The following is a 12,861-nucleotide window of genomic DNA, read 5'->3' on the forward strand; positions in this document are numbered from 1 at the left end:
TAGCCTCTCCAAAGGAGTACATTTTCCCGTTCATTGGTTGGCGGATTTGGAAAGCCCGCAATGACCTTATTTACAATAGCAAAAGATGGTCCATTCCTGATATCATACGCAAAGCTCTCACGGATTTTAGTTTATGGAAGGAGGCGAACAATGGATCGTTGACTCACGGCAATAAGCATGAACAGCAGGAGAAGACCAATATGGTCATCAATAGAGCTGCTTTGAACCAAACTAACATATTCTATTGTTATACAGATGGATCATGGTTAAATAATCAAAGCAGAGCTGGGATAGTATGGGAACTACATAATGCCCAGGGCAAATGTATTCTCAAAGGATCCTCATCAATTGAGCCCACCAATACAGCTCTTGAAGCAGAAGCCATTGCGATCAAAGAAGTGCTCATCCATGTCAAACGTTTGGACTACAAACCAATAGTATTCTGTGGAGATTCAAAGACCATTTATACATACATTCAGAAATCTAAAGAGCAAGGCAAGCCACCAGATGATTTTGCAGAAATTTAAGGCCATCTGGATGACATACTTGAATTGTCCACCAGTCTTCATCATTTCACTTTTATCAGTGGACATCAAATGTATCTGCTGATGCATTAGCAAAAAAAGCTAGAATTGTCAACTTTTCTATAATTATCTCTTGGTTTAGTTAATCTTATAAAACTATGTACCTCTTTATTTAAATAGTACAAAACATTGGTCGACAAAAAAAAAAAAAAAATTCTACTACCCATTTCCCGGTACGATGTTAGCAAGATTGATTGGTGCAGAATAAATGAAACATCTCGATTATGGGTTAGAATATGATATATTATTAACCTTCCATATGCAAATGTTGATTGGAGAAATGGATAGAGCTTTGATTAATATTTATTTTATTTATTTTGTAATTTTTATTTAAAGTGTCATATATATGATTTTTTTATTTGTTTAATTTTTTTTGCTCAAACATTATGCCATGAAATTATATGTCAAATATAACTTATGAAAATAACATTTATTCTAATAAATCTAGATTTTGACCCGCGATACACTGCAGTTTAAGTTATTTGATAAAAATATTAATTTCTGTTTGTTAATTTTATTTGATTTGTTTAGTTTTTAAAATTATGTATTGTATTTTGATTGTTAATTATATGACTTAACCTACACTATACCGCATATTAATTATTTTGTTATAGTATTAATTAATCGATTTAATTAGTTAGTCTATTAATCTAATATTCATATTGTTATCAAATAATGAGATGATATTTTATACATGTAGCACCGAATTAATGACATTTTAACTTTCTATTAATATCTACTCAAACATGTCTAGCCATATAATCCGTCGTGTGATATTTTAATTCATTGTACACCGCAGAAAAACTTCATAAAAATCTAAATATATTTTTAAAATTTAAAATGTTTTAATAAAGTTTTTTTTTAGAAATTGAACTACTTATAATATTTGAACTTCTTATAAAGTTTAAATATTATTAATATCTTAAACAATTATAAAAATTAAATATTTTAATAATTGAAATATTAATAATCTTTAAAGTTTTTAGAAAGTTCACAAAATAATGAGACGTTATTTTACCCGTGTAGCACCAAATTAATGACATTTTAATTTTCTATTAATATCAACTCAAACATGTCCTGTCATATAACCCGTCATGTGATATTTAATTCGTATATATTATTAAAATTTAAAATGTTTGAATAAATTTTATTATTTTAGAAATTGAAATACTTAAGATATTTGAACTTCTTATAAAGTTTAAATATTATTCATATCTTAAACATTTTATAAAAAGATAAATGTTTTAATAATTGAAATATTAATAATCTTTAAAAATTTTAAAAAGTTACACATTTGAATTTTTAAAGTAATTAAAAGTTCAAATTCTTTAAAATAAAGAACCATAATAAAATGCATAATTTTTTTAATTTCAATGCCTGATAAATCAAGGTTTCTGCTCATTCGTATTCAGAATCATTTTGGTCTCTTTTTTATTAATATGACTTTGAATCTTTGTCTAGTTTTCTTAGGTGATGTAGGGCATTTTGTATTTTTTTTATTCATCAGTTGAGCAATATATGTCTATTTAAAAAAAATTTAAATTACATCATAGGCAGAAAAAATCATAAATTTTATTAACTAAATATATTAGATAAAAATTAAAATAATTTAAATATAAAATAAAATCAATGTGAAAGAAGAATCACATATTTTTGTTTGAATTAGGTTGAGAGATTTCCTTATCTTTTAAATGTTACCTATAATTGATTTATATGTTACTATAATTAACTAAATTCATACTATACTTACTAAAAATCAAACTAACCCGTATATTATGATACACCTATGTCAGAAGTTTATAACCAAAAATCATAAATATATATATTATATAATCTACAAAAAAAAATGTTGTGTACTTCCGTTTTAAGGATAGTATTAGTCGATGCCACAATGTTAGAGATAAATGAAGGATATACCACAGCGTCAGAAAAAGATGGTAATTACCACTTCTCGGGTAGGGGAGTTTACTGCCGAGCCCTCAACAAATGGGCGGGAAGTGTTGGAATCCGACAGTAGGGTTGCATAGGTAGGGGACAAGTTTAATAGTAGGTAATGATAATGGTTACATAATTTAATATAACAAACAGTTATTTGTAAACTGAAAAACATTTAACTAATAACCCATGCGCTATTGTGGGAGATAATGTGATTTACGGAACTATGTGTAATGTTAATAAACGTTATGTTTAACAGAAATGTGGGACCACGCTATTGTTAGACTATTTTCGGCAGAACAAATATTTCTCTTCCACATAGGTGTCTAACAATCAGAGACCGTTCTTTGGGTAAATATAAGTGTGCGAAAGGAATTAACACTTCACCATTGGGCTCCGCCCCTTCCTTGAACAGACGAGTCGGTAGGTCTGTAATCGACATAATTTCCCTACACACCATAAGGCTATGTTATATAGAACGATTCAATAAAACAAGCAAAAGTGATACATATCCACGAAGATAAACTGTACAAACCTGTAACAGTAGGTCGAAACGCAATTAGAACAGAGGTTAGACAGTAACAGTATTGGCGAGGGAAAGCCAACTATGAAGACAAGAATTTGCTGTTTCTCTCACCTTCAACTAATTGATGAACACACCGACCGATAGGAATATCATAGGTCGATGGAAATCGGGACAATTGTGTCAAGTACAGGAGATTGGGTTTCGTATACAAAATTTCACAACTACCCGACTTTAGCTACAGTAGGGGAAGGAGTAATTGTTATCAGGAGACTGAATATGTGGTCCTAAATGGTTTCGTATTTTTGTGAAGGAAGAGATAATTTTTTTTTTTTTTCATTTCGAATTTTGAATAAATGATCATTCCTAGCTACACTCCATGTCCCCCTATGATGGTCACCTACTTAAGGAGAATAGAGTAATTTCATCCTCCTGAAGAAACATGTCCTGTAGAGAATATGGTAGTTTCTTTATTATGCATCTAAATTATGCTATCTAATGCATATTGTCTTTATTATATAGAAGATTTTTCAAAGCTTAACTTAAGATTTTTTAATTGTGACAAAAAAAAACTTCAGATTTTTTAAAGGGTTTTTTTTTATTGAACTCGAATGGTAAAATTGTAAACATATATGTTAACATTATTATTATTAGAAAAATACAAATTCAAAGCTAAAAACTTTTTTAAGATACAAGAAAAAATTCACCTAGCTCCAATGGTAAAGTTGTTAACTTAAAAATTTTTTAAACTTTTTTCAAAAACTTGCTTTAAACAAAGGAAGAAGAAAAAGCTTCAACTTCAAGCAAGACACAAATAGTTCATTCAAAGAAAGAAGAAGAAGAATCGTCGAAGCAGAGGGGAGAGGACATAGAGTCACCTGAAGTTGATGATGTTGGTGCTACAAGATTGAAGTTGCTATCGGGTTGTTGGTGCTGAGTACAAGTTGATGTCGACTTGTTGGTGTTGTTGCTCTCGGCTCTTCCCCTCATATACTTATTCAAGATCATAAATTCATACACAAAATCAGTCTTGTTCAAGAACACAAACACTCATTCAAACTCAATAAAGAAAATAAACTCAATCAATAACACAAACCCAATCAATAACACAAACTCAATCAAGAACTCAAAGTACAGAAACTGATTACATAAAATTCAAAGTGTTATGATTGTATAAAGTGTTGATGACTTACCTTGCTGTTTTCTTGTTGTCTCTATCATGTATGTCTGAATGAGTATATGGACACCAATGTTGCAACCTTCATCACAATAAAGTCCACTTATAAAGGTTTGACACGAAAGATTTCTCATTAGACCCTTACATATTCCACATTGAAGTGATTATCCCAAGTAATCAACGCTCTAAGGTAGGTAAACTGATAATCTTAGAACTCCGAAGGCTCGCTGTAACAACCCATCCCGTGGACTCCACTAGCCCCCGCTAGCTTGCCCCCATAGGCCCTAAGCTGGCCCTGCATGGCATCAATCCTAACCCCTCACTGTGGAAATGAAACTATTCATTCAAATCTACCAGTAGGTTATTGGTGCGCCAGGCGTTCCTCGAACCCTGGTCCCCACCCTTTAACAACCTTCCCACAGGACAAGCTGTCACCAATTGATCCCGTCCCGTGGACCCCACTAGCCCCCCGCTAGCTTGCCCCCATAGGTCTCGAGCTGGCCCTGCAGGGCATCGATCCTAACCCCTCAGTGTGGAAATGAAACTATTCATCCAAATCAACCAGTAGGTTATTGGTGCGCCAGGCGTTCCTCGAACCCTGGTCCCCACCCTCGAACCTTGGTCCCCACCCTTTAACAACCTACTGGTGGATTTGGGATATCCACAATGATGAATTAGGATCGATGCCCTGCAGGGCCAGCTTGGGGTCCGTTGGGACGGCTAGCTGGGGGCTAGCAGGGTCCACGGACGGTCCGTTGGGGCAGTAGGAGGGCTAGTGGGGTACGCGGGACGGGTTATCATAAAAAAATCGATTTTTATGTGACAACCCATCTCGTAGACCCCACTAACCTCACTGCTAGCTGCCCCAACGGACTGCCCGCGGACACCTGCAGATCAATTGGTGGCAACTTGTCCTGTGGGAAGGTTGTTAAAGGTGGTTGTTAAAGGGTAGAGACCAGGGTTGTTCCGTGAAGCCTTTCAAACGCCCATTGGATCAGCTTTTCCAAAACACCCCAACAGCTCAAAAATTCCTTCATCACTACCATCAAACTGTCCATATGAGCATCCTTATTTTCTTTCACTAACATTATTTGAGTATCTCTCTGTATTTGTTTCATCTTTTCACTATCACAAACCAATACTTCATACCTATTATTACTCGCCCCTGAAAGCTCCATCTTGTCCTCAAGATGATAGGATAAATTGTCTCTGGTCTTGAATGTGGATGTTAAGGCTTCAAAAGACGACTCACCACACATATTTTCAGTAGACTTTAGTGACTTCTTTTGTTGTATATTCTCCAATGTTGATGGAGTACATGATTGTAACTTCCATTGTGTTATCCACTTTGCATCACTACTCCTTTCAAATGCAACTCCAAACAGGTCGCTGAGTCTAGCCTTTATAGAATTCAACTCCTCTTTTCCATTTAATCCAATAGAAGGATCCAAACGCTTGTGATGATGTTGATCCTCCCAATCAGAACAAGCCAAAGTTCCATTTAATGAATCCCCTGAAGTATCACTGAAATTCTGGATTATCAGCTCTGGTGCACAATCTGTAGCTGGTTCTAACAGTGTAGTTACTTTGTATATATAGCCTCCTCTTCTGTATTCGCTACTTTGAGCCTCCAAACAATAACAAAGAAGATTCTGGTCATGCATACGCACCTTCATAATCTTTATTTGTGTGTCCACCTTCGAACTAACACCAACATCCTTATTTTGCTCAGCCTTTACCTCTTGTTTGTCTTCTAGAGTGTCAGTGTTCTTAGTACAACAGTCTTTGAAACATGATAACACCTGCACTTCTTCATCATGATCACAAAACAGCAGCTTCATGACCCATTGTGACTCCTTCTTATGAAGTTTTCCCGTTAAGCTTATCATTCTATTAACCTTGTGACATTTCCCTAACCATTTCAACTTCTCTAGGTCAACATCTACTCCACCAGGTTCCCAAACGTGATTATCAAGTCCAGAGCTGAAATGTAGATTCCCGTAATTACCATCTTGGATTACTAGACGTTGAACCTTTTTTAAACGATATTGTCGCTCCTTAGATGAATCAATAACTACCTTGACTAAAATAGTGATTTCCATAAATCCTACTTCATAAAATCTTGGCAGCAGCTTATGCTTTTTATATTCACATGAATCAGTTTGTAACTCATTCCATCTTTCTACATCAACTCCGGAACGCAAGTGACCCCAAAACCTTGCATTTACTACCTCATCTCCTATTTTCCTTGCCGGAACAGTCAACGTTACGACTCTGTTCTCACAAGCCCACAATGTAATCATTAGACTATTAGAGTGCTATCACCTTTGCAACACTCATAAACTCCACCCGGCTCCCAAATTTGATTAAAGAGAGAAAAATCAGAAGAGACACGAGTCGTTAAAACTATATCAGCCGTAGGCTCCTGCTGCCTATAGAGCTCATGATTAGGAGAGGGATCTCCTTGTTCCCATTTACTTTCAGGTCTGGTCCACCTAGACTCTCTTTCGACACCATGATTCTTATTTTCCACTACTGTTGTGACATCACCACAATGGCCCATTTCCTTGTACCTCCATCTACCTTGCTTATCATTCATGATATCGTATTTCAGTTCTCTAGTAGTATAAACGTTTTGATCCATCTGATTTTTTTCCCTTTCTATCAACATCAGATCAGCATTGCAACGAGGAACTAAGGGAACCTGTGACTGTTTTTCATAATCCATCAAATCCTCCTCAGATCCCACATTGATCAGATCCTCATGACTACACGGATTATATGAATTCGGTGCTCGAACACCAGAATCATATGTCCCATTAAACGAAAAAGATGATCTCCCTTGTGACACTTTTATTACTCTGTGAACCGTCTTCATCACCATTAATTTTTTTCTTTCTTTGTGTGCTTTCTCTGGCTTCAAATCCACTAAACGATCTCTAAAACTTGAACCACAAAACATACCATAACTCTTAAGGGCTTGCACAAGATTTAGTCGTGGTGTATACTTGGTTCGAAGGACTGAGCCATCTCTCCAGGATCTCTTTTTACGGGTCCTGTGGTAGCTCCGTTTGACAGAGATCTTTCTAAGTCTCACATTTTGCCTTGCCTGAGAAGTATAATAAATCATGCTTCGAGGAGTAACTTGGCTCTCACTGTTCCCAATTTGGGCATCCATAAGATCAATATCATCTTGAGTCTGCTTAATAAGTCTGAAAGCTCCATCGTTCACATCCAATTTTGGATTTTCCTTCAAAGAATCCACCACCAAAAGTTCTTGTTTCTGGCCCGCCACTTGCTCGACGAAATTCCACAAAGGTTTTTCTAAGACCTCCATCTGTTTGGGCTCTTCTGTTTGGGTCCTCCATTCTTTCGCTCGCTTTGAGTCCTCTTGCCATCCTTCAATTATTGATTGCATCCGCTCACCCCTTGGAGGATTTCTACTTATTCGCCGCTTAAAACCATCGTCAAATAGATGAAAATAAAACTTGAGTTGTTGATAACTCTCAATGAAAGCACCAATTTGATAGACCCAGGAAGTGGTCTATCAAATATAATCAGAAATGAGATGAGAAATGAAGAAGAAGTTGTTGTTTTGGTTGATCTCTTTGATAATCGTTTACAAAGAAACCTACTAAAGCCACTTAAATACTAAGACTTGTAAAAAGAACTGGACTTAAATATTGACCTTAGACGAGGCCCAATAATCTAATTCGAGATCCGTGTTCTTTGTTTGCCTATTAGAGTCGGAGATAACAAGAGAGAGAAACAATTAACGCGCAAGAAAAAAAAAGTTCTTTCACTAATTCGACACTCAAATCACACACATACACATGTGCTAACATATTCATTCCAAAAATCTTAGCTTAATTGATTATCTATATATCTATTTTTTTTAGACATTTATAAAACAAATCCTCTTGACACTTATTTACAGGCATGTAATTGACATTAAATAATTAATTTAATAAACAAATTAATTCTACTTATATTTTTTTTATAGAAATTAATTTTCTTAAAAAGTAACAAACATAATTGTAAAATGTATACAGATTTTATTTTCTTATTTTATAAGGACGTGAGTAAAGATGTATTATTCTTTAAAAATTTGAAAAACTGATTTGATAAAAAGTGACTTTTAACCTCACATACTATATTTTATTTTCACGGGTTTCATATGATAAGTTTTGCGGATTAAAAATCTTTGAACATGTTGCGTGATTCGCCTAACATGGCGAGTTTAAACTATTGAACCAACACTAAAACTATTAGTTTATTTCATATACTATAGATTTATAGTCATAGTTTGCAAAATTAACTTATAAATTATTTAGTATGTGAACTACAAAATATTATACATACTACAACACATTCTTAATATTCAAAAAAAAAAATTGTATACACATAAAAATATACACTAACATACCATATAGACATATACCTCTGTTTAATTATAGAAAACAAAACTAAGTGTTTTAAAATTTTATATTCTATCTAATAACAAATTTAATGTAATTAGGTTATAAACTGTATAAAACGAAGAAGAAGAAAAAACATTCTAAACAAAATTATAAATTAATTAGATAAAATTTAATTAATTGAAAATTTGAAAACTAAATAAATTAAAAATATTATTTAAAATATATTAATTTATAATTTAGTTCTGATTATAATTTTAACACTTTTATCTTAAGATATTATTAACAACCGCCGTTAGAGTTGGTCTAACATTTGTGGTGACCTGTCTCTCATTACATGTCTCATTTAGTCTTTTCTTTTTTTTGGTCAACATTTGTCTCATTTAGTCTTTCGATGAAATTTTCCGATTAAAAAAAAACATTAACTAGAGAACCAAATTATTTCTGTTGTCCAAAACCAATAAGAAAGTAATGTTGTCATATCATGTGGTCGTTAAGTCATGTTACGTTTCACCTCAGCATATGTTATATCCTTTAATTAGCATCATGAGTATATTGATAAGAATGTGAACATTTATTTCACAATGGAAGTTTGAGATACACAATTAAACATAATTTATTACATGGTCCCATGCCAAAATAAAGATAAAATACATGAAAGCATACCACATTCTTGCACCAAATCATCAAATTCAAACCATTTGCATAATGATAATGGTAGAAGACAGATTGATGCAAGATAAAAAGGAATCCCTAAAGAGAGCCTAGAAATCAAAACAACAATGAAAAATATAACAAAAAAAAACAAATTGTTTGATCGAGTAGCAAGGAAGCAGTCCATTCAATGGTAGCCCGAGACAAGCAAGTGACTGCGAAACAACCAAGCTTAATGAGGAAGGCAATGCTTACTCACTCTACTAAGTCCATCCTAGGTCCCTTTTGGAGTCAGTAGCACAGAGCCTAGCAACTTCACATCCGCAAAAAGCTATAATAGCACCTGCATCTCACATGACCAAACACTAAAAACACTTTGAGATTTTTCGAAGTTTGAAACTAATCCGAAGAGGGTAAAACAAAGGCCGAAGACATTTGCGGCGAAGGAAGCAATAAACCTGAGAGCTAAGGCGAAAAACAGGTGTGACATGTTAAGGAGATGCATGGAAATACAGCTAGCGACCCGACAGATGTCATGAGTATATTGTCATGCATGATCTCATAACAATTTCAGATTTTTTTTTACCTAATTTGTGCTAATTAAGTGGCTTAGGTTTAAAAGACCCTTTTATGATTTTATCTCGTTTACAAATTTATAGTCAACGAAGAAGAAAGTCAAAGAGTAAAAAAAAAAGGAAATACAACTCGGTTTTACACCATATCACATAAGCAATATAGTATGTGGGAAGAGTAACATATTCTTCAAAATAGCTCGGTCTTCTTATCTCTGTACTACTCTTAGAATCCATAGTACATACAATTATATTGGTTGATGCTGTCGTGTCTTATCAACATTTTAACAAACCCCAGCACGTTCACATTGACCTTTGTTCGAGTCAGTGAAAAGAAATTGACAAATTGAGGAAAGAAGAATCATTCAACGAATTCAGTCTTTAACCTATAATTTGTTGAATTATATATTATCGCCAACACTTGCCATTTCAACCTTCAAATGCATCATGAATTCGTTGGAGAATATATATATATATATATATATATATATTTTTTTTTAAAGTTTGAATTTTCTAGTATTGTGGAATTTAAATATTACCACCACAACACATACTGTGGTCGAGGAAAGAAAATGTAAATAATTTAACCAATTCAAATGTCAAATTCATTAGTTAATATCTTGGATTTGCAAGTGTATGAACTATGGACTATTTCAACACGTAAACTCATCTATAAATTGAGGTTTATATGTCTCATAGTTTATTACCTCTTCACTACAAACTTATTCAAGAAACAAAAAAAACCCTACCGCCCTTCAAAAAAATATATGGCGATGAAGAGTCTCTCATTTCTTGCAGTTCTATCTCTCTTGGCTATAACACTTCCATTAGCCATTGCTTCTGATCCAAGCCCTCTTCAAGACTTTTGTGTTGGTGTCAACACCCCAGCAGATATAAGATTTGAAAGCTTGAAAGTAAGAACACCTTTTCTTATTGATTTAGAAACTTCTCAAAACTAAATCTCTCTTAAGTCACACATAGAACATCTCTCTATTGACCTCTCTATTTATAATGAATTAGACAACTCCTAATTCTAATACGATTACAACACAAAGTCTTATCTAAATAAGCTCTTCCTTATCTAAATCTTGTTTGTGCATCCTTATCTCTTATCTTCTTGAGCACCTTCCTAAAGAGATAACTTCTAACACAAGTTGGAACTATCCAACATTCTCCTCCGTAATTCCAACATGAACTCCGGGAAGCTTGATCTCCTCAACTCCGATCAAACTCCTCATTTCTTTGAACTTAATCCGACCTAAAGGTTTTGTAAGTATGTTGGCTTTCTGCTCCTCTCCTGGCACATGTTCGACCTCAATTTGCTCATTCTCTACACACTCTCGAATGAAGTGGTACTTAGCAAGCATATGCTTCGTTCTCCCTTGAAATACTGGATTCTTGGTTAGAGCTGTAGCTGATTCATTATCGATTCTAAGCAGAATCTTCTCTCCTTTCACGCTTAGTATCTCGCTCAACAGTTCTTTGAGCCATATAGCCTGTTTGGCAGCTTCCGTAGCGGCCATGAACTCTGCTTCGCACGACGACAACGCTACAGTCGGCTGTTTCTGCGTTGTCCAAGTAATAGGCGATGAATCATAGTAGAAAACATGACCTGTGGTGCTCCTCCCATCGTCAATGTCAATGTTGTGACTACTGTCACAGTACCCTGTGACCTTCCTTGATCCACCCCTTCTAAAGAACAAACCAAAACTCATAGTTCCTTTCAAATACCTCAGAACATGCTTGATTGCTTGCCCATGTGACACTCTCGGACTCTGCATATAGCGACTAAGAACTCCAACTGCGAAAGACAAATCTGGTCTTGTATGAAGAAGATATCGCAAACATCCTATAGTTCTTCTGTATCTAGTTGCATCGATCTCTTTCTCTTTCTCTGCTTTTGACAAACTCAGTCTCGGCTCCATTGGTTCATGAGTCGAGTTGCAGGAGCCCATCCCTGCGTTAGTAAGGATTCCTTGAGCGTATCCCTCTTGTTTTATCCTTATTCCATCCGCTCCTTGAATGACTTCTATGCCAAGATAATATGTTAATTTTCCTAGATCCGACATCTCAAATCCTCTTGACATATCCTCCTTGAACCGTCTAATGATACTGAGTGAGGTTCATGTAATGAACAGATCATCAACATAGATTGCTACAATCAAGAACTCCTTCTCCTCTTTCTTGCGATAAACTGTTGGTTCCTTCACACACTTCTTGAAGTTCATTTCCTTAAGAACTTGATCAAGCTTTAAATTCCACGCTCTAAGAGCTTGACGAAGTCCGTACAAGGCTTTATGAAGCTTATACACTCGATCCTCTTCTCCCTTCTTCTCGAACCCCTCAGGTTGAGTAACATAGACCAATTCCTTTAGCTCACCATTGAGAAAGTTTGTCTTCACATCTAAGTGGTGAATCTCCAACCTCTCGTTGCTGCAAGTGCTATCAATAGCCTTATAGTTTCGACTCTTGCTGCCGGAGCAAACACCTCGTTGAAGTCTATGCCTTGTTGTTGCACATATCCTTTTGCAACTAACCTCGCCTTATACTTATTCACCGAACCATCAGCCTTTCTTTTGAGTTTATAGATCCACCTAACTGCTATAGGTTTAACTCCGACTGGTTAGTCTACAAGTTCCCATGTGTTGTTCCTTATGATCGAATCTATTTCAGCCTTCATAGCATCAATCCATTATTTTATCTTTCCAGCTTCAAAGTAGTTTTCTGGTTCTCCATCTATTGTTAGGAACAAACTGCAACTCTTTGCTTCTGCAAATAGGACATAGTCATTGAGATAACGTGGTTTTGTTACCACACGACCAGACCTAGTTACCAAGGGTTGTACTGCGACTTGTTGGCCTTGATCTTGGTTCTCGGCAATCTCATCACCCTCATTGTCTTCTCCATTTTTTTTCTCTTCATCGTTATCATGGTTTATAGCTTCTTGGTCTGCATTTTGCTGATCATTGTCTTGATCATTTTCGTGTCCACCACCATC

The 12,861-nt window shown here is 35.0% G+C and overlaps 1 long non-coding RNA gene across 1 annotated transcript; it reads right to left on the reverse strand.

The window, feature by feature from the left end:
* Window positions 2,717–4,641, reverse strand: LOC104724257. The gene is made up of 4 exons (XR_757598.1): window positions 4,236–4,641; window positions 3,921–4,035; window positions 3,055–3,489; window positions 2,717–2,968 (listed from the first exon to the last, which is right to left on the reverse strand). It is a non-coding gene; the product is annotated as an uncharacterized LOC104724257 (long non-coding RNA).

The sequence above is a fragment of the Camelina sativa genome, chromosome 11, assembly GCF_000633955.1.
Source record: "Camelina sativa cultivar DH55 chromosome 11, Cs, whole genome shotgun sequence".
In the NCBI taxonomy this organism is placed as follows: domain Eukaryota; kingdom Viridiplantae; phylum Streptophyta; class Magnoliopsida; order Brassicales; family Brassicaceae; genus Camelina; species Camelina sativa.